Source organism: Leptidea sinapis, chromosome 29 (genome assembly GCF_905404315.1).
Source record: "Leptidea sinapis chromosome 29, ilLepSina1.1, whole genome shotgun sequence".
In the NCBI taxonomy this organism is placed as follows: domain Eukaryota; kingdom Metazoa; phylum Arthropoda; class Insecta; order Lepidoptera; family Pieridae; genus Leptidea; species Leptidea sinapis.
This window is the reverse complement of record NC_066293.1, coordinates 12343643-12365098: the sequence shown is the minus strand read 5'-3', so window position 1 is coordinate 12365098 and position 21456 is coordinate 12343643.

Sequence of the window (21456 nt, the reverse complement as noted above, 5' to 3'; positions counted from 1 at the left end):
AAAGTTACAATGAGGGTAAGATCTGAATTAAGAGTTATGATGAGGATAAGATCTGAGTTAAGAGTTACGATGAGGATAAGATCTGAGTTAAGAGTTACGATGAGGGTAAGATCTGAGTTAAAATAACGATGAGGGTAAGGTCTGAGTAAAGAGTAACGATGAGGATAAGATTTGAGTTAAACTAACGATGAGGGTAAGATCTGAGTTAAGAGTTACGATGAGGATGAGATCTCAGTTAAAATTACGATGATGGTAAGATCTAAGTTAAAATTACGATGAGGGTAAGATCTGAGTTAAGAGTTACGATGTGGATAAGATCTGAGTTAAAATAACGATGAGGGTAAGATATGAGTAAAGAGTTACGATGAAGGTAAGATCTGAGTTAAGAGTTACGATGCGGGTAAGAGCTGAGTTATAAGTTACTATGAGGATAAGATCTGAGTTAAAATAACGGTGAGAGTAAGATCTGAGTTAAGAGTAACGATGAGGATAAGATCTGAGTTAAAAGTTACGATGAGTATTAGATCTGAATTAAGAGTTATGATGAGGATAAGATCTGAGTTAAGAGTTATAATGAGGATAAGATCTGAGTTAAGAGTTACGATGAGGATAAGATCTGAGTAAAAATAACGATGAGGCTAAGATCTGAGTTAAAAGTTACAATGAGGATAAGATCTGAGTTAAGAGTTACGATGTGGATAAGATCTGAGTTAAAATAACGATGAGGGTAAGATCTGAGTTAAGAGTTACGATGAGTATGAGATCTGAGTTAAAATAACGATGAGGCTAAGATCTGAGTTAAAAGTTACAATGAGGATAATATCTGAGTTAAGAGTTACGATGTGGATAAGATCTGAGTTAAAATAACGATGAGGGTAAGATATGAGTAAAGAGTAACGATGACGATAAGATCTGAGTTAAAATTACGATGAGGGTAAGATCTGAGTTAAAATTACGATGAGGGTAAGATCTGAGATAAAAGTTACGATGACGATAAGATCTTGGTTAAGAGTTACGATGAGGATAAGATCTGAGTTAAAAGTTACGATGAGGGTAAAATCTAAGTTAAGAGTTACGATGAGGATAAGATTTTAGTTAAAATAACGATGAGGGTAAGATCTGAGTTAAGAGTAACGATGTGGATAAGATCTGAGTTAAAATAACGATGAGGGTTAGATCTGAGTTAAGAGTAACGATGAGGATAAGATCTTAGTTAAAATTACGATGAGGGTAAGATCTGAGTTGAAATTACGATGAGGGTAAGATCTGAGTTAAGAGTTACGATGTAGATAAGATTTGAGATAAAATTACGATGAAGGTAAGATCTGAGTTAAGAGTTACGATGTGGATAAGATCTGAGTTAAAATGACTATGAGGGTAAGATCTGAGTTAAGAGTTACGATGTAGATAAGATTTGAGTTAAAATAACGATGAGGGTAAGATCTGAGTTAAGAGTTACGATGAGGGTAAAATCTGAGTTAAGAGTTACGATGAGGATAAGATTTTAGTTAAAATAACGATGAGGATAAGATCTGAGTAGAAATAACGGTAAGAGTATGATCTGAAATAAGAGTAACGATGAGGATAAGATCTGAGTTAAAAGTTACAATGAGGCTAAGATCTGAATTAAGAGTTATGATGAGGATAAGATCTGAGTTAAGAGTTACGATGAGGGTAAGATTTGAGTTAAAATAACGATGAGGGTAAGGTCTGAGTAAAGAGTAACGATGAGAATAAGATTTGAGTTAAACTAACGATGAGGGTAAGATCTGAATTAAGAGTAACGATGAGTATGAGATCAGAGTTAAAATTACGATGATGGTAAGATCTGAGTTAATAGTATCGATAAGGGTAAGATCTGAGTTAAGAGTTACGATGAGGATAAGATCTTAGTTAAAATGACGATGAGGGTAAGATCTGAGTTAAGACTAACGATGAGGATAAGATCTGAGTTAAGAGTTACGATGAGGGTAAGATCTGAGTTAAGAGTTATGATGAGGATAAGATCTGAGTTAAAAAAACGATGAGGGTAAGATCTGAGATAAGAGTTACGATGAGTATGAGATCTGAGTTAAAATAACGATGAGGGTAAGATCTGAGTTAAGAGTTCTGATGAGGATAAGATCTGAGTTAAAATTACACTGAGCGTAAGATCTGAGTTAAGAGTTACGATGAGGGTAAGATCTGAGTTAAGAGTTACGATGAGGATAAGGTTTTACTTAAAATAACGATGAGGGTAAGATCTGAGTTAAGAGTTACGATGAGGATAAGATCTTAGTTAAGAGTAACGATGAGGATACGAACTGAATTAACAAAAACGATGAGGATAAGATGTGAGTTAAGAGTTACGATGAGGATAAGATCTGAGTTAAAAGTTACGATGAGGATAAGATCTGAGTTAAGAGTTATGATGAGGATAATACCTCAGTTAAAATAACGATGAGGTTAAGATCTGAGTTAAGAGTAACGATGAGGAAAAGATTTGAGTTAAGAGTTACGATGAGGGTAAGATCTGAGTTAAAATATCGATGAGGGTAAGATCTGAGTTAAGAGTAACGATGAGAATAAGATCTGAGTTAAGAGTTAAGATGAGGGTAAGATCTGAGTTAAGAGTTATGATGAGGATAAAATCTGAGTTAAAATAACGATGAGGGTAAGATCTGAGTTAAGAGTTTCGATGAGGATAAGATCTGAGTTAAAATTTCAATGAGGGAAAGATCTGAGTTAAGAGTTACGATGAGGATAAGATCTCAGTTAAAATTACGATGACAGTAAGATCTAAGTTAAAATTACGATGAGGGTAAGATCTGAGTTAAGAGTTAGGATGTGGATAAGATCTGAGTTAAAATAACGATGAGAATAAGATCTAAGTTAAGAGTTACGATGAAGGTAAGATTTAAATTAAGAGTTACGATGAGGGTAAGAGCTGAGTTAAGAGTTACTATGAGTATAAGATCTGAGTTAAAATAACGGTGAGGGTAAGATCTGAGTTAAGAGTAACGATGAGGATTAGATCTGAGTTAAAATTTCAATGAGGGAAAGATCTGAGTTAAGAGTTACGATGAGGATAAGATCTCAGTAAAAATAACGATGAGGGTAAGATCAAAGTTAAGAGTTACGATGAAGGTAAGATCTGGGTTAAGAGTTACGATGAGGATGAGATCTCAGTTAAAATTACGATGAGGGTAAGATCTGTGTTAAAATTACGATGAGGGTAAGATCTGAGTTAAGAGTTACGATGTGGATAAGATCTGAGTTAAAATAACGGTGAGAGTAAGATCTGAGTTAAGAGTAACGATGAGGATAAGATCTGAGTTAAAAGTTACGATGAGTATAAGATCTGAATTAAGAGTTATGATGAGGATAAGATCTGAGTTAAGAGTTATAATGAGGATAAGATCTGAGTTAAGAGTTACGATGAGGATAAGATCTGAGTAAAAATAACGATGAGGCTAAGATCTGAGTTAAAAGTTACAATGAGGATAAGATCTGAGTTAAGAGTTACGATGTGGATAAGATCTCAGTTAAGAGTAACGATGTGGATAAGATCTGAGTTAAAATAACGATGAGGGTAAGATATGAGTAAAGAGTAACGATGACGATAAGATCTGAGTAAAAATAACGATGAGGCTAAGATCTGAGTTAAAAGTTACAATGAGGATAAGATCTGAGTTAAGAGTTACGATGAGGATAAGATCTCAGTTAAAATAACGATGAGGGTAAGATCAAAGTTAAGAGTTACGATGAAGGTAAGATCTGAGTTAAGAGTTACGAGGAGGATGAGATCTCAGTTAAAATTACGATGAGGGTAAGATCTGTGTTAAAATTACGATGAGGGTAAGATCTGAGTTAAGAGTTACGATTTGGATAAGATCTGAGTTAAAATAACGATGAGGGTAAGATATGAGTAAAGAGTTACGATGAAGGTAAGATCTGAGTTAAGAGTTACGATGAGGGTAAGAGCTGAGTTATAAGTTACTATGAGGATAAGATCTGAGTTAAAATAACGGTGAGAGTTAGATCTGAGTTAAGAGTAACGATGAGGATAAGATCTGAGTTAAAAGTTACGATGAGTATAAGATCTGAATTAAGAGTTATGATGAGGATAAGATCTGAGTTAAGAGTTATAATGAGGATAAGATCTGAGTTAAAAGTTACAATTAGGATAAGATCTGAGTTAAGAGTTACGATGTGGATAAGATCTGAGTTAAAATGACGATGAGGGTAAAATCTGAGTTAAGAGTTACGATGAGTATGAGATCTGAGTTAAAATAACGATGAGGCTAAGATCTGAGTTAAAAGTTACAATGAGGATAAGATCTGAGTTAAGAGTTACGATGTGGATAAGATCTGAGTTAAAATAACGATGAGGGTAAGATATGATTAAAGAGTAACGATGACGATAAGATCTGAGTTAAAATTACGATGAGGGTAAGATCTGAGTTAAAATTAAGATGAGGGTAAGATCTGAGATAAAAGTTACGATGACGATAAGATCTGAGTTAAGAGTTACGATGAGGATAAGATCTGAGTTAAAAGTTACGATGAGGGTAAAATCTGAGTTAAGAGTTACGATGAGGATAAGATTTTAGTTAAAATAATGATGAGGGTAAGATCTGAGTTAAAATTACGATGAGGGTAAGATCTGAGTTAAGAGTTACGATGTGGATAAGATCTGAGTTAAAATAACGATGAGGGTTAGATCTGAGTTAAGAGTAACGATGAGGATAAGATCTCAGTTAAAATTACGATGAGGGTAAGATCTGAGTTAAAATTACGATGAGGGTTAGATCTAAGTTAAGAGTTACGATGTAGATAAGATTTGAGTTAAAATAACGATGAGGGTAAGATCTGAGTTAAGAGTTACGATGAGGGTAAAATCTGAGTTAAGAGTTACAATGAGGATAAGATTTTAGTTAAAATAACGATGAGGATAAGATCTGAGTTAAAATAACGGTAAGAGTATGATCTGAAATAAGAGTAACAATGAGGATAAGATCTGAGTTAAAAGTTACAATGAGGGTAAGATCTGAATTAAGAGTTATGATGAGGATAAGATCTGAGTTAAGAGTTACGATGAGGATAAGATCTGAGTTAAGAGTTACGATGAGGGTAAGATCTGAGTTAATATAACGATGAGGGTAAGATCTGAGTAAAGAGTAACGATGAGGATAAGATTTGAGTTAAAATAACGATGAGGGTAAGATCTGAGTTAAGAGTACGAAGAGTATGAGATCAGAGTTAAAATTACGATGATAGTAAGATCTGAGTTAATAGTATCGATAAGGGTAAGATCTGAGTTAAGAGTTACGATGAGGATAAGATCTTAGTTAAAATAACGATGAGGGTAAGATCTGAGTTAAGACTAACGATGAGGATAAGATCTGAGTTAAGAGTTACGATGAGGGTAAGATCTGAGTTAAGAGTTATGATGAGGATAAGATCTAAGTTAAAAAATGGATGAGGGTAAGATCTGAGATAAGAGTTACGATGAGTATGAGATCTGAGTTAAAATAACGATGAGCGTAAGATCTGAGTAAAGAGTTACGATGAGGGTAAGATCTGAGTTAAGAGTAACGATGAAGATAAGGTTTTAGTTAAAATAACGATGAGGGTAAGATCTGAGTTAAGAGTTACGATGAGGATGAGATCTTAGTTAAGAGTAACGATGAGGATAAGAACTGAATTAACAAAAACGATGAGGATAAGATGTGAGTTAAGAGTTACGATGAGGATAAGATCTGAGTTAAAAGTTACGATGAGGGTAAGATCTGAGTAAAGAGTAACGATGAGGATAAGATCTGAGTTAAGAGTTATGATTAGGATAATACCTCAGTTAAAATAACGATGAGGGTAAGATCTGAGTTAAGAGTAACGATGAGGTAAAGATTTGAGTTAAGAGTTACAATGAGGGTGAGATCTGAGTTAAAATATCGATGAGGGTAAGATCTGAGTTAAGAGTTACGATGAGGATAAGATCTGAGTTAAGAGTTAAGATGAGGGTAAGATCTGAGTTAAGAGTTATGATGAGGATAAAATCTGAGTTAAAATAACGATGAGGGTAAGATCTGAGTTAAGAGTTACGATGTAGATAAGATTTGAGTTAAAATAACGATGAGGGTAAGATCTGAGTTAAGAGTTACGATGAGGGTAAAATCTGAGTTAAGAGTTACAATGAGGATAAGATTTTAGTTAAAATAACGATGAGGATAAGATCTGAGTTAAAAAATACGATGAGGGTAAAATCTGAGTTAAGAGTTACGATGAGGATAAGATTTTAGTTAAAATAATGATGAGGGTAAGATCTGAGTTAAAATTACGATGAGGGTAAGATCTGAGTTAAGAGTTACGATGTGGATAAGATCTGAGTTAAAATAACGATGAGGGTTAGATCTGAGTTAAGAGTAACGATGAGGATAAGATCTCAGTTAAAATTACGATGAGGGTAAGATCTGAGTTAAAATTACGATGAGGGTTAGATCTGAGTTAAGAGTTACGATGTAGATAAGATTTGAGTTAAAATAACGATGAGGGTAAGATCTGAGTTAAGAGTTACGATGAGGGTAAAATCTGAGTTAAGAGTTACAATGAGGATAAGATTTTAGTTAAAATAACGATGAGGATAAGATCTGAGTTAAAATAACGGTAAGAGTATGATCTGAAATAAGAGTAACAATGAGGATAAGATCTGAGTTAAGAGTTACGATGTGGATAAGATCTCAGTTAAGAGTTACGATGTGGCTAAGATCTGATTTAAAATAACGATGAGGGTAAGATATTAGTAAAGAGTAACGATGACGATAAGATCTGAGTTAAAATTACGATGAGAGTAAGATCTGAGTTAAAATTACGATGAGGGTAAGATCTGAGATAAAAGTTACGATGACGATAAGATCTGAGTTAAGAGTTACGATGAGGATAAGATCTGAGTTAAAAGTTACGATGAGGGTAAAATCTGAGTTAAGAGTTACGATGAGGATAAGATTTTAGTTAAAATAACGATGAAGGTAAGATCTGAGTTAAGAGTTACGATGTGGATAAGATCTGAGTTAAAATAACGATTAGGGTTAGATCTGAGTTAAGAGTAACGATGAGGATAAGATCTCAGTTAAAATTACGATGAGGGTAAGATCTGAGTTAAAATTACGATGAGGGTAAGATCTGAGTTAAGAGTTACGATGAGGGTAAAATCTGAGTTAAGAGTTACGATGAGGATAAGATTTTAGTTAAAATAACGATGATGATAAGATCTGAGTAAAAATAACGGTAAGAGTATGATCTGAAATAAGAGTAACGATGAGGATAAGATCTGAGTTAAAAGTTACAATGAGGGTAAGATCTGAATTAAGAGTTATGATGAGGATAAGATCTGAGTTAAGAGTTACGATGAGGATAAGATCTGAGTTAAGAGTTACGATGAGGGTAAGATCTGAGTTAAAATAACGATGAGGGTAAGGTCTGAGTAAAGAGTAACGATGAGGATAAGATTTGAGTTAATCAAACGATGAGGGTAAGATCTGAGTTAAGAGTTACGATGAGGATGAGATCTCAGTTAAAATTACGATGAGGGTAAGATCTAAGTTAAAATTACGATGAGGGTAAGATCTGAGTTAAGAGTTACGATGTGGATAAGATCTGAGTTAAAATAACGATGAGGGTAAGATATGAGTAAAGAGTTACGATGAAGGTAAGATCTGAGTTAAGAGTTACGATGCGGGTAAGAGCTGAGTTATAAGTTACTATGAGGATAAGATCTGAGTTAAAATAACGGTGAGAGTAAGATCTGAGTTAAGAGTAACGATGAGGATAAGATCTGAGTTAAAAGTTACGATGAGTATAAGATCTGAATTAAGAGTTATGATGAGGATAAGATCTGAGTTAAGAGTTATAATGAGGATAAGATCTGAGTTAAGAGTTACGATGAGGATAAGATCTGAGTAAAAATAACGATGAGGCTAAGATCTGAGTTAAAAGTTACAATGAGGATAAGATCTGAGTTAAGAGTTACGATGTGGATAAGATCTGAGTTAAAATAACGATGAGGGTAAGATCTGAGTTAAGAGTTACGATGAGTATGAGATCTGAGTTAAAATAACGATGAGGCTAAGATCTGAGTTAAAAGTTACAATGAGGATAAGATCTGAGTTAAGAGTTACGATGTGGATAAGATCTGAGTGAAAATAACGATGAGGGTAAGATATGAGTAAAGAGTAACGATGACGATAAGATCTGAGTTAAAATTACGATGAGGGTAAGATCTGAGTTAAAATTACGATGAGGGTAAGATCTGAGATAAAAGTTACGATGACGATAAGATCTTGGTTAAGAGTTACGATGAGGATAAGATCTGAGTTAAAAGTTACGATGAGGGTAAAATCTGAGTTAAGAGTTACGATGAGGATAAGATTTTAGTTAAAATAACGATGAGGGTAAGATCTGAGTTAAGAGTTACGATGTGGATAAGATCTGAGTTAAAATAACGATGAGGGTTAGATCTGAGTTAAGAGTAACGATGAGGATAAGATCTTAGTTAAAATTACGATGAGGGTAAGATCTGAGTTGAAATTACGATGAGGGTAAGATCTGAGTTAAGAGTTACGATGTAGATAAGATTTGAGATAAAATTACGATGAAGGTAAGATCTGAGTTAAGAGTTACGATGTGGATAAGATCTGAGTTAAAATGACTATGAGGGTAAGATCTGAGTTAAGAGTTACGATGTAGATAAGATTTGAGTTAAAATAACGATGAGGGTAAGATCTGAGTTAAGAGTTACGATGAGGGTAAAATCTGAGTTAAGAGTTACGATGAGGATAAGATTTTAGTTAAAATAACGATGAGGATAAGATCTGAGTAGAAATAACGGTAAGAGTATGATCTGAAATAAGAGTAACGATGAGGATAAGATCTGAGTTAAAAGTTACAATGAGGGTAAGATCTGAATTAAGAGTTATGATGAGGATAAGATCTGAGTTAAGAGTTACGATGAGGGTAAGATTTGAGTTAAAATAACGATGAGGGTAAAGTCTGAGTAAAGAGTAACGATGAGAATAAGATTTGAGTTAAACTAACGATGAGGGTAAGATCTGAAATAAGAGTAACGATGAGTATGAGATCAGAGTTAAAATTACGATGATGGTAAGATCTGAGTTAATAGTATCGATAAGGGTAAGATCTGAGTTAAGAGTTACGATGAGGATAAGATCTTAGTTAAAATGACGATGAGGGTAAGATCTGAGTTAAGACTAACGATGAGGATAAGATCTGAGTTAAGAGTTACGATGAGGGTAAGATCTGAGTTAAGAGTTATGATGAGGATAAGATCTAAGTTAAAAAAACGATGAGGGTAAGATCTGAGATAAGAGTTACGATGAGTATGAGATCTGAGTTAAAATAACGATGAGGGTAAGATCTGAGTTAAGAGTTCTGATGAGGATAAGATCTGAGTTAAAATTACACTGAGCGTAAGATCTGAGTTAAGAGTTACGATGAGGGTAAGATCTGAGTTAAGAGTTACGATGAGGATAAGGTTTTACTTAAAATAACGATGAGGGTAAGATCTGAGTTAAGAGTTACGATGAGGATAAGATCTTAGTTAAGAGTAACGATGAGGATACGAACTGAATTAACAAAAACGATGAGGATAAGATGTGAGTTAAGAGTTACGATGAGGATAAGATCTGAGTTAAAAGTTACGATGAGGATAAGATCTGAGTTAAGAGTTATGATGAGGATGATACCTCAGTTAAAATAACGATGAGGTTAAGATCTGAGTTAAGAGTAACGATGAGGAAAAGATTTGAGTTAAGAGTTACGATGAGGGTAAGATCTGAGTTAAAATATCGATGAGGGTAAGATCTGAGTTAAGAGTAACGATGAGAATAAGATCTGAGTTAAGAGTTAAGATGAGGGTAAGATCTGAGTTAAGAGTTATGATGAGGATAAAATCTGAGTTAAAATAACGATGAGGGTAAGATCTGAGTTAAGAGTTTCGATGAGGATAAGATCTGAGTTAAAATTTCAATGAGGGAAAGATCTGAGTTAAGAGTTACGATGAGGATAAGATCTCAGTTAAAATTACGATGACAGTAAGATCTAAGTTAAAATTACGATGAGGGTAAGATCTGAGTTAAGAGTTAGGATGTGGATAAGATCTGAGTTAAAATAACGATGAGAATAAGATCTAAGTTAAGAGTTACGATGAAGGTAAGATTTAAATTAAGAGTAACGATGAGGGTAAGAGCTGAGTTAAGAGTTACTATGAGTATAAGATCTGAGTTAAAATAACGGTGAGGGTAAGATCTAAGTTAAGAGTAACGATGAGGATAAGATATGAGTTAAAATTTCAATGAGGGAAAGATCTGAGTTAAGAGTTACGATGAGGATAAGATCTCAGTAAAAATAACGATGAGGGTAAGATCAAAGTTAAGAGTTACGATGAAGGTAAGATCTGGGTTAAGAGTTACGATGAGGATGAGATCTCAGTTAAAATTACGATGAGGGTAAGATCTGTGTTAAAATTACGATGAGGGTAAGATCTGAGTTAAGAGTTACGATGTGGATAAGATCTGAGTTAAAATAACGGTGAGAGTAAGATCTGAGTTAAGAGTAACGATGAGGATAAGATCTGAGTTAAAAGTTACGATGAGTATAAGATCTGAATTAAGAGTTATGATGAGGATAAGATCTGAGTTAAGAGTTATAATGAGGATAAGATCTGAGTTAAGAGTTACGATGAGGATAAGATCTGAGTAAAAATAACGATGAGGCTAAGATCTGAGTTAAAAGTTACAATGAGGATAAGATCTGAGTTAAGAGTTACGATGTGGATAAGATCTCAGTTAAGAGTAACGATGTGGATTAGATCTGAGTTAAAATAACGATGAGGGTAAGATATGAGTAAAGAGTAACGATGACGATAAGATCTGAGTAAAAATAACGATGAGGCTAAGATCTGAGTTAAAAGTTACAATGAGGATAAGATCTGAGTTAAGAGTTACGATGAGGATAAGATCTCAGTTAAAATAACGATGAGGGTAAGATCAAAGTTAAGAGTTACGATGAAGGTAAGATCTGAGTTAAGAGTTACGATGAGGATGAGATCTCAGTTAAAATTACGATGAGGGTAAGATCTGTGTTAAAATTACGATGAGGGTAAGATCTGAGTTAAGAGTTACGATTTGGATAAGATCTGAGTTAAAATAACGATGAGGGTAAGATATGAGTAAAGAGTTACGATGAAGGTAAGATCTGAGTTAAGAGTTACGATGAGGGTAAGAGCTGAGTTATAAGTTACTATGAGGATAAGATCTGAGTTAAAATAACGGTGAGAGTTAGATCTGAGTTAAGAGTAACGATGAGGATAAGATCTGAGTTAAAAGTTACGATGAGTATAAGATCTGAATTAAGAGTTATGATGAGGATAAGATCTGAGTTAAGAGTTATAATGAGGATAAGATCTGAGTTAAAAGTTACAATTAGGATAAGATCTGAGTTAAGAGTTACGATGTGGATAAGATCTGAGTTAAAATAACGATGAGGGTAAAATCTGAGTTAAGAGTTACGATGAGTATGAGATCTGAGTTAAAATAACGATGAGGCTAAGATCTGAGTTAAAAGTTACAATGAGGATAAGATCTGAGTTAAGAGTTACGATGTGGATAAGATCTGAGTTAAAATAACGATGAGGGTAAGATATGATTAAAGAGTAACGATGACGATAAGATCTTAGTTAAAATTACGATGAGGGTAAGATCTGAGTTAAAATTACGATGAGGGTAAGATCTGAGATAAAAGTTACGATGACGATAAGATCTGAGTTAAGAGTTACGATGTGGATAAGATCTGAGTTAAAATAACGATGAGGGTAAAATCTGAGTTAAGAGTTACGATGAGGATAAGATTTTAGTTAAAATAATGATGAGGGTAAGATCTGAGTTAAAATTACGATGAGGGTAAGATCTGATTTAAGAGTTACGATGTGGATAAGATCTGAGTTAAAATAACGATGAGGGTTAGATCTGAGTTAAGAGTAACGATGAGGATAAGATCTCAGTTAAAATTACGATGAGGGTAAGATCTGAGTTAAAATTACGATGAGGGTTAGATCTGAGTTAAGAGTTACGATGTAGATAAGATTTTTGTTAAAATAACGATGAGGGTAAGATCTGAGTTAAGAGTTACGATGAGGGTAAAATCTGAGTTAAGAGTTACAATGAGGATAAGATTTTAGTTAAAATAACGATGAGGATAAGATCTGAGTTAAAATAACGGTAAGAGTATGATCTGAAATAAGAGTAACAATGAGGATAAGATCTGAGTTAAAAGTTACAATGAGGGTAAGATCTGAATTAAGAGTTATGATGAGGATAAGATCTGAGTTAAGAGTTACGATGAGGATAAGATCTGAGTTAAGAGTTACGATGAGGGTAAGATCTGAGTTAATATAACGATGAGGGTAAGATCTGAGTAAAGAGTAACGATGAGGATAAGATTTGAGTTAAAATAACGATGAGGGTAAGATCTGAGTTAAGAGTACGAAGAGTATGAGATCAGAGTTAAAATTACGATGATGGTAAGATCTGAGTTAATAGTATCGATAAGGGTAAGATCTGAGTTAAGAGTTACGATGAGGATAAGATCTTAGTTAAAATAACGATGAGGGTAAGATCTGAGTTAAGACTAACGATGAGGATAAGATCTGAGTTAAGAGTTACGATGAGGGTAAGATCTGAGTTAAGAGTTATGATGAGGATAAGATCTAAGTTAAAAAAAGGATGAGGGTAAGATCTGAGATAAGAGTTACGATGAGTATGAGATCTGAGTTAAAATAACGATGAGGGTAAGATCTGAGTTAAGAGTTCCGATGAGGATAAGATCTGAGTTAAAATTACAATGAGCGTAAGATCTGAGTAAAGAGTTACGATGAGGGTAAGATCTGAGTTAAGAGTAACGATGAAGATAAGGTTTTAGTTAAAATAACGATGAGGGTAAGATCTGAGTTAAGAGTTACGATGAGGATGAGATCTTAGTTAAGAGTAACGATGAGGATAAGAACTGAATTAACAAAAACGATGAGGATAAGATGTGAGTTAAGAGTTACGATGAGGATAAGATCTGAGTTAAAAGTTACGATGAGGGTAAGATCTGAGTAAAGAGTAACGATGAGGATAAGATCTGAGTTAAGAGTTATGATTAGGATAATACCTCAGTTAAAATAACGATGAGGGTAAGATCTGAGTTAAGAGTAACGATGAGGTAAAGATTTGATTTAAGAGTTACAATGAGGGTAAGATCTGAGTTAAAATATCGATGAGGGTAAGATCTGAGTTAAGAGTTACGATGAGGATAAGATCTGAGTTAAGAGTTAAGATGAGGGTAAGATCTGAGTTAAGAGTTATGATGAGGATAAAATCTGAGTTAAAATAACGATGAGGGTAAGATCTGAGTTAAGAGTTACGATGTAGATAAGATTTGAGTTAAAATAACGATGAGGGTAAGATCTGAGTTAAGAGTTACGATGAGGGTAAAATCTGAGTTAAGAGTTACAATGAGGATAAGATTTTAGTTAAAATAACGATGAGGATAAGATCTGAGTTAAAAAATACGATGAGGGTAAAATCTGAGTTAAGAGTTACGATGAGGATAAGATTTTAGTTAAAATAACGATGAGGATAAGATCTGAGTTAAAAAATACGATGAGGGTAAAATCTGAGTTAAGAGTTACGATGAGGATAAGATTTTAGTTAAAATAATGATGAGGGTAAGATCTGAGTTAAAATTACGATGAGGGTAAGATCTGAGTTAAGAGTTACGATGTGGATAAGATCTGAGTTAAAATAACGATGAGGGTTAGATCTGAGTTAAGAGTAACGATGAGGATAAGATCTCAGTTAAAATTACGATGAGGGTAAGATCTGAGTTAAAATTACGATGAGGGTTAGATCTGAGTTAAGAGTTACGATGTAGATAAGATTTGAGTTAAAATAACGATGAGGGTAAGATCTGAGTTAAGAGTTACGATGAGGGTAAAATCTGAGTTAAGAGTTACAATGAGGATAAGATTTTAGTTAAAATAACGATGAGGATAAGATCTGAGTTAAAATAACGGTAAGAGTATGATCTGAAATAAGAGTAACAATGAGGATAAGATCTGAGTTAAGAGTTACGATGTGGATAAGATCTCAGTTAAGAGTTACGATGTGGCTAAGATCTGATTTAAAATAACGATGAGGGTAAGATATTAGTAAAGAGTAACGATGACGATAAGATCTGAGTTAAAATTACGATGAGAGTAAGATCTGAGTTAGAATTACGATGAGGGTAAGATCTGAGATAAAAGTTACGATGACGATAAGATCTGAGTTAAGAGTTACGATGAGGATAAGATCTGAGTTAAAAGTTACGATGAGGGTAAAATCTGAGTTAAGAGTTACGATGAGGATAAGATTTTAGTTAAAATAACGATGAAGGTAAGATCTGAGTTAAGAGTTACGATGTGGATAAGATCTGAGTTAAAATAACGATTAGGGTTAGATCTGAGCTAAGAGTAACGATGAGGATAAGATCTCAGTTAAAATTACGATGAGGGTAAGATCTGAGTTAAAATTACGATGAGGGTAAGATCTGAGTTAAGAGTTACGATGAGGGTAAAATCTGAGTTAAGAGTTACGATGAGGATAAGATTTTAGTTAAAATAACGATGATGATAAGATCTGAGTAAAAATAACGGTAAGAGTATGATCTGAAATAAGAGTAACGATGAGGATAAGATCTGAGTTAAAAGTTACAATGAGGGTAAGATCTGAATTAAGAATTATGATGAGGATAAGATCTGAGTTAAGAGTTACGATGAGGATAAGATCTGAGTTAAGAGTTACGATGAGGGTAAGATCTGAGTTAAAATAACGATGAGGGTAAGGTCTGAGTAAAGAGTAACGATGAGGATAAGATTTGAGTTAAACTAACGATGAGGGTAAGATCTGAGTTAAGAGTTACGATGAGGATGAGATCTCAGTTAAAATTACGATGAGGGTAAGATCTAAGTTAAAATTACGATGAGGGTAAGATCTGAGTTAAGAGTTACGATGTGGATAAGATCTGAGTTAAAATAACGATGAGGGTAAGATATGAGTAAAGAGTTACGATGAAGGTAAGATCTGAGTTAAGAGTTACGATGCGGGTAAGAGCTGAGTTATAAGTTACTATGAGGATAAGATCTGAGTTAAAATAACGGTGAGAGTAAGATCTGAGTTAAGAGTAACGATGAGGATAAGATCTGAGTTAAAAGTAACGATGAGTATAAGATCTGAATTAAGAGTTACGATGAGGATAAGATCTGAGTTAAGAGTTATAATGAGGATAAGATCTGAGTTAAGAGTTACGATGAGGATAAGATCTGAGTAAAAATAACGATGAGGCTAAGATCTGCGTTAAAAGTTACAATGAGGATAAGATCTGAGTTAAGAGTTACGATGTGGATAAGATCTGAGTTAAAATAACGATGAGGGTAAGATCTGAGTTAAGAGTTACGATGAGGATAAGATCTGAGTTAAAATAACGATGAGGCTAAGATCTGAGTTAAAAGTTACAATGAGGATAAGATCTGAGTTAAGAGTTACGATGTGGATAAGATCTGAGTTAAAATAACGATGAGGGTAAGATATGAGTAAAGAGTAACGATGACGATAAGATCTGAGTTAAAATTACGATGAGGGTAAGATCTGAGTTAAAATTACGATGAGGGTAAGATCTGAGATAAAAGTTACGATGACGATAAGATCTTGGTTAAGAGTTACGATGAGGATAAGATCTGAGTTAAAAGTTACGATGAGGGTAAAATCTGAGTTAAGAGTTACGATGAGGATAAGATTTTAGTTAAAATAACGATGAGGGTAAGATCTGAGTTAAGAGTTACGATGTGGATAAGATCTGAGTTAAAATAACGATGAGGGTTAGATCTGAGTTAAGAGTAACGATGAGGATAAGATCTTAGTTAAAATTACGATGAGGGTAAGATCTGAGTTGAAATTACGATGAGGGTAAGATCTGAGTTAAGAGTTACGATGTAGATAAGATTTGAGATAAAATTACGATGAAGGTAAGATCTGAGTTAAGAGTTACGATGTGGATAAGATCTGAGTTAAAATGACTATGAGGGTAAGATCTGAGTTAAGAGTTACGATGTAGATAAGATTTGAGTTAAAATAACGATGAGGGTAAGATCTGAGTTAAGAGTTACGATGAGGGTAAAATCTGAGTTAAGAGTTACGATGAGGATAAGATTTTAGTTAAAATAACGATGAGGATAAGATCTGAGTAGAAATAACGGTAAGAGTATGATCTGAAATAAGAGTAACGATGAGGATAAGATCTGAGTTAAAAGTTACAATGAGGGTAAGATCTGAATTAAGAGTTACGATGAGGATAAGATCTGAGTTAAGAGTTACGATGAGGGTAAGATTTGAGTTAAAATAACGATGAGGGTAAAGTCTGAGTAAAGAGTAACGATGAGAATAAGATTTGAGTTAAACTAACGATGAGGGTAAGATCTGAATTAAGAGTAACGATGAGTATGAGATCAGAGTTAAAATTACGATGATGGTAAGATCTGAGTTAATAGTATCGATAAGGGTAAGATCTGAGTTAAGAGTTACGATGAGGATAAGATCTTAGTTAAAATGACGATGAGGGTAAGATCTGAGTTAAGACTAACGATGAGGATAAGATCTGAGTTAAGAGTTACGATGAGGGTAAGATCTGAGTTAAGAGTTATGATGAGGATAAGATCTAAGTTAAAAAAACGATGAGGGTAAGATCTGAGATAAGAGTTACGATGAGTATGAGATCTGAGTTAAAATAACGATGAGGGTAAGATCTGAGTTAAGAGTTCTGATGAGGATAAGATCTGAGTTAAAATTACACTGAGCGTAAGATCTGAGTTAAGAGTTACGATGAGGGTAAGATCTGAGTTAAGAGTTACGATGAGGATAAGGTTTTACTTAAAATAACGATGAGGGTAAGATCTGAGTTAAGAGTTACGATGAGGATAAGATCTTAGTTAAGAGTAACGATGAGGATACGAACTGAATTAACAAAAACGATGAGGATAAGATGTGAGTTAAGAGTTACGATGAGGATAAGATCTGAGTTAAAAGTTACGATGAGGATAAGATCTGAGTTAAGAGTTATGATGAGGATGATACCTCAGTTAAAATAACGATGAGGTTAAGATCTGAGTTAAGAGTAACGATGAGGAAAAGATTTGAGTTAAGAGTTACGATGAGGGTAAGATCTGAGTTAAAATATCGATGAGGGTAAGATCTGAGTTAAGAGTAACGATGAGAATAAGATCTGAGTTAAGAGTTAAGATGAGGGTAAGATCTGAGTTAAGAGTTATGATGAGGATAAAATCTGAGTTAAAATAACGATGAGGGTAAGATCTGAGTTAAGAGTTTCGATGAGGATAAGATCTGAGTTAAAATTTCAATGAGGGAAAGATCTGAGTTAAGAGTTACGATGAGGATAAGATCTCAGTTAAAATTACGATGACAGTAAGATCTAAGTTAAAATTACGATGAGGGTAAGATCTGAGTTAAGAGTTAGGATGTGGATAAGATCTGAGTTAAAATAACGATGAGAATAAGATCTAAGTTAAGAGTTACGATGAAGGTAAGATTTAAATTAAGAGTAACGATGAGGGTAAGAGCTGAGTTAAGAGTTACTATGAGTATAAGATCTGAGTTAAAATAACGGTGAGGGTAAGATCTGAGTTAAGAGTAACGATGAGGATAAGATCTGAGTTAAAATTTCAATGAGGGAAAGATCTGAGTTAAGAGTTACGATGAGGATAAGATCTCAGTAAAAATAACGATGAGGGTAAGATCAAAGTTAAGAGTTACGATGAAGGTAAGATCTGGGTTAAGAGTTACGATGAGGATGAGATCTCAGTTAAAATTACGATGAAGGTAAGATCTGTGTTAAAATTACGATGAGGGTAAGATCTGAGTTAAGAGTTACGATGTGGATAAGATCTGAGTTAAAATAACGGTGAGAGTAAGATCTGAGTTAAGAGTAACGATGAGGATAAGATCTGAGTTAAAAGTTACGATGAGTATAAGATCTGAATTAAGAGTTATGATGAGGATAAGATCTGAGTTAAGAGTTATAATGAGGATAAGATCTGAGTTAAGAGTTACGATGAGGATAAGATCTGAGTAAAAATAACGATGAGGCTAAGATCTGAGTTAAAAGTTACAATGAGGATAAGATCTGAGTTAAGAGTTACGATGTGGATAAGATCTCAGTTAAGAGTAACGATGTGGATAAGATCTGAGTTAAAATAACGATGAGGGTAAGATATGAGTAAAGAGTAACGATGACGATAAGATCTGAGTAAAAATAACGATGAGGCTAAGATCTGAGTTAAAAGTTACGATGAGGATAAGATCTGAGTTAAGAGTTACGATGAGGATAAGATCTCAGTTAAAATAACGATGAGGGTAAGATCAAAGTTAAGAGTTACGATGAAGGTAAGATCTGAGTTAAGAGTTACGATGAGGATGAGATCTCAGTTAAAATTACGATGAGGGTAAGATCTGTGTTAAAATTACGATGAGGGTAAGATCTGAGTTAAGAGTTACGATTTGGATAAGATCTGAGTTAAAATAACGATGAGGGTAAGATATGAGTAAAGAGTTACGATGAAGGTAAGATCTGAGTTAAGAGTTACGATGAGGGTAAGAGCTGAGTTATAAGTTACTATGAGGATAAGATCTGAGTTAAAATAACGGTGAGAGTTAGATCTGAGTTAAGAGTAACGATGAGGATAAGATCTGAGTTAAAAGTTACGATGAGTATAAGATCTGAATTAAGAGTTATGATGAGGATAAGATCTGAGTTAAGAGTTATAATGAGGATAAGATCTGAGTTAAAAGTTACAATTAGGATAAGATCTGAGTTAAGAGTTACGATGTGGATAAGATCTGAGTTAAAATAACGATGAGGGTAAAATCTGAGTTAAGAGTTACGATGAGTATGAGATCTGAGTTAAAATAACGATGAGGCTAAGATCTGAGTTAAAAGTTACAATGAGGATAAGATCTGAGTTAAGAGTTACGATGTGGATAAGATCTGAGTTAAAATAACGATGAGGGTAAGATATGATTAAAGAGTAACGATGACGATAAGATCTGAGTTAAAATTACGATGACGATAAGATCTGAGTTAAAATTACGATGAGAGTAAGATCTGAGTTAAAATTACGATGAGGGTAAGATCTGAGATAAAAGTTACGATGACGATAAGATCTGAGTTAAGAGTTACGATGAGGATAAGATCTGAGTTAAAAGTTACGATGAGGGTAAAATCTGAGTTAAGAGTTACGATGAGGATAAGATTTTAGTTAAAATAACGATGAAGGTAAGATCTGAGTTAAGAGTTACGATGTGGATAAGATCTGAGTTAAAATAACGATTAGGGTTAGATCTGAGTTAAGAGTAACGATGAGGATAAGATCTCAGTTAAAATTACGATGAGGGTAAGATCTGAGTTAAAATTACGATGAGGGTAAGATCTGAGTTAAGAGTTACGATGAGGGTAAAATCTGAGTTAAGAGTTACGATGAGGATAAGATTTTAGTTAAAATAACGATGATGAAAAGATCTGAGTAAAAATAACGGTAAGAGTATGATCTGAAATAAGAGTAACGATGAGGATAAGATCTGAGTTAAAAGTTACAATGAGGGTAAGATCTGAATTAAGAGTTATGATGAGGATAAGATCTGAGTTAAGAGTTACGATGAGGATAAGATCTGAGTTAAGAGTTACGATGAGGGTAAGATCTGAGTTAAAATAACGATGAGGGTAAGGTCTGAGTAAAGAGTAACGATGAGGATAAGATTTGAGTTAAACTAACGATGAGGGTAAGATCTGAGTTAAGAGTTACGATGAGGATGAGATCTCAGTTAAAATTACGATGAGGGTAAGATCTAAGTTAAAATTACGATGAGGGTAAGATCTGAGTTAAGAGTTACGATGTGGATAAGATCTGAGTTAAAATAACGATGAGGGTAAGATATGAGTAAAGAGTTACGATGAAGGTAAGATCTGAGGTAAGAGTTACGATGCGGGTAAGAGCTGAGTTATAAGTTACTATGAGGATAAGATCTGAGTTAAAATAACGGTGAGAATAAGATCTGAGTTAAGAGTAACGATGAGGATAAGATCTGAGTTAAAAGTTACGATGAGTGTAAGATCTGAATTAAGAGTTATGATGAGGATAAGATCTGAGTTAAGAGTTATAATGAGGATAAGATCTGAGTTAAGAGTTACGATGAGGATAAGATCTGAGTAAAAATAACGATGAGGCTAAGATCTGCGTTAAAAGTTACAATGAGGATAAGATCTGAGTTAAGAGTTACGATGTGGATAAGATCTGAGTTAAAATAACGATGAGGGTAAGATCTGAGTTAAGAGTTACGATGAGGATGAGATCTGAGTTAAAATAACGATGAGGCTAAGATCTGAGTTAAAAGTTACAATGAGGATAAGATCTGAGTTAAGAGTTACGATGTGGATAAGATCTGAGTTAAAATAACGATGAGGGTAAGATATGAGTAAAGAGTAACGATGACGATAAGATCTGAGTTAAAATTACGATGAGGGTAAGATCTGAGTTAAAATTACGATGAGGGTAAGATCTGAGATAAAAGTTACGATGACGATAAGATCTTGGTTAAGAGTTACGATGAGGATAAGATCTGAGTTAAAAGTTACGATGAGGGTAAAATCTGAGTTAAGAGTTACGATGAGGATAAGATTTTAGTTAAAATAACGATGAGGGTAAGATCTGAGTTAAGAGTTACGATGTGGATAAGATCTGAGTTAAAATAACGATGAGGGTAAGATCTGAGTTAAGAGTAACGATGAGGATAAGATCTTAGTTAAAATTACGATGAGGGTAAGATCTGAGTTGAAATTACGATGAGGGTAAGATCTGAGTTAAGAGTTACGATGTAGATAAGATTTGAGATAAAATTACGATGAAGGTAAGATCTGAGTTAAGAGTTACGATGTGGATAAAATCTGAGTTAAAATGACTATGAGGGTAAGATCTGAGTTAAGAGTTACGATGTAGATAAGATTTGAGTTAAAATAACGATGAGGGTAAGATCTGAGTTAAGAGTTACGATGAGGGTAAAATCTGAGTTAAGAGTTACGATGAGGATAAGATTTTAGTTAAAATAACGATGAGGATAAGATCTGAGTAGAAATAACGGTAAGAGTATGATCTGAAATAAGAGTAACGATGAGGATAAGATCTGAGTTAAAAGTTACAATGAGGGTAAGATCTGAATTAAGAGTTATGATGAGGATAAGATCTGAGTTAAGAGTTACGATGAGGGTAAGATTTGAGTTAAAATAACGATGAGGGTAAAGTCTGAGTAAAGAGTAACG